The following is a 2,500-nucleotide window of genomic DNA, read 5'->3' as shown; positions in this document are numbered from 1 at the left end:
AAATAAGTTGCTGCCTTAAATTTTTAAGCACAATCAACTTAAACTCATTAAACTCATACATTAAACTCACTTAAGAAAATGATTTGAATCTTGTATAACTTGTAGGCTATAATAAAAGGTTAAAGCCCCCCTGTGGTGAAAATCCATCGTTTAATGTAGTTTATGTGTCTATGTGGTGTTTTTAATCTGCTTTAAGACAAAGCATGTGTAAGTTCATAAGTCGACAGCATTGCTGAGTATTTCCTCCTTAAAACTGCAGTGAACCAAAGACAGTCTCAAAAACACGCTTTGAAATCGCTGGTGTTTCTGACGTCACAAACTACCTTGTAACCAATCAGATCAACGTGTGATCGTCAACCAGTGGATCTCTGAGCTGAGTGAGTGAGTGGAGGCGGGGCTCATTTGCATATTCATAGACCCGCGCATACTAAATGAGGCAATGGTCAGAGATGGGCATAAATACATGGAAATGTATTTAAAATACAAATACAAAATACTGTGTGGAAAAATTTATTTAAATACACAAAATACAAATTGGTCATCCTGTGCAGGGATAGGTCACAGTGAATGAAGAAACTATCTTTCTTTCTTTCTGGCAATTACAAATAAACTTATGCAAAATAGCAGCCATTTATATACTTATTTCTGGTTACAATTAACTATTATTAAAAAATTCATACTGTATGTAAAACTGTGGGAACCTTTTCTGCTATCTAGCAAAGAATATGGATGGGCGATATGACCAAAATCTCAATTTTACTTCACAGTAACAATATGCACAATTCTCAATATCAGTTTTGATTCCACAGCATAAACTGAATTTCAAACTTTTTTTTTTTGCAGGTAGTCCAATGCTTTTGAAGTAATTTTATGTTTATTTTATGTCAAGTTTATTTGTTTCTATAAGTTTATTAAAATTAGAAAATGTATCTAAAATTTTAATTTAGAATTAATTTAGATTCATTTGACACTATTTACCCCTTTATTATTATTATTATTTTTTATGTACAATAAAACTAAAAGCTGAAGATGTTTGAGGTGAATCATTCATCAGTGCATGTTTTTCCTCTCCAAAGTTCCAGTAATTCCTGCCCACTAAAAGCTGCACGGATATATTTGCTTACCCCACAAATAGGCCTATCTATGTAAACGATTTAGAAAAAGTTCCATCAATTCACACTTTATATCATCCCTAACATGCAGTGATGCTAAACACGTTTGACAAGTTAGTGGATAAAAACCAACAACCGGTCAAGACTGATAGGCTAACGCTATTTTCCCACTTGTTTGTGCTCTTGTATTCTTTCATGTTGACTGAAGTGAATAATGCACTATTTTAACTTTAATCAACAAGTGGAATTGGTATGGATCATGACATTCTCACCTTATAAAAAAGAAAAGAAAAGAAAAAATGGCTGACCCAATGCTGAGCTAGTGAACGTCTGAAGGATGCACAAAATCGATACCCTGATAAAGAGGCTGACTGGCAAAAAATATTTTATGTATTTTGAAAATACAAAAAATACTCATCTTAAATGTATTTAAATACAAATTACATTTGATTTTTTCCAAAGGCTTTAAAATACAAAATAGTATTTTGTATTTCTAATACGTATTTTAAATACATGTATCTGAAATACTGCCCATCCCTGGCAAGGGTGTTGAGTAAAATGTCACATAACATGCAGTTTAAAGGTCGGTTCACGCCATGAACAATAACTAACCACAGCTACAGGTATATTATCATCCACAGCAGCGCACGATCTCCTTCTGTTTATCATAAGCGCTGCAGGTTTGTCGTCTGTCGCTTTAAATGCTCGAGCTCTTTATAGCAGGATGGATTCTGATTGGCTGTCAGTGTTTTTATCATTCCTCAGTGCCGTTCTCGTAACCGGTGTGGTGTGGAGTCTGCTATTCTTTTATATTTAGAATGGTATGTTATTATTTATGATTGTTTGAAAGCCTAACTGAAACCAGTTTCCATTTTCATACTGCCTTACAACATCATGTCACGTGACAATCATCTTCTGTGTGTGATTATTTGACAGATTATTATCCTTTATAGACCATCAGGCCTCTTCAGCTGTGGCATAATGTGGACGTCTCTCTCTCTCTCTCTCTCTCTCTCTCTCACACACACACACACACACACACACACACACACTCAGCCTGTACTGGCTCAGGATCACACACACACACACACACACACACACACACACACACACACACACTCACTCAGCCTGTACCGGCTCAGGATCCGTCTCTGCTTTGTGTCTCTCACACTCTGGATATTCTTCCAATTCATAATTTGATTTCAGATTCCAATAGAATTGTAATTTACTGTAATTTTACTGTGTTTTAGTTTCCTGATCCCAGTGTTCCAGATATGTATTTTTAGAGTGTTTGGTAATTTGGTTTATTCTGATGTTAGTGTGAGAAGCAGTGCTGGTCTGAGACTGGTTAGTGTTAGTAGGGTTAGTGAGTCTCAGGACCAGCTGAC

The sequence above is a fragment of the Squalius cephalus genome (assembly GCF_949319135.1).
Source record: "Squalius cephalus genome assembly, chromosome: 22".
NCBI classification, from domain to species: domain Eukaryota; kingdom Metazoa; phylum Chordata; class Actinopteri; order Cypriniformes; family Leuciscidae; genus Squalius; species Squalius cephalus.
This window is presented reverse-complemented; position numbering follows the sequence as displayed.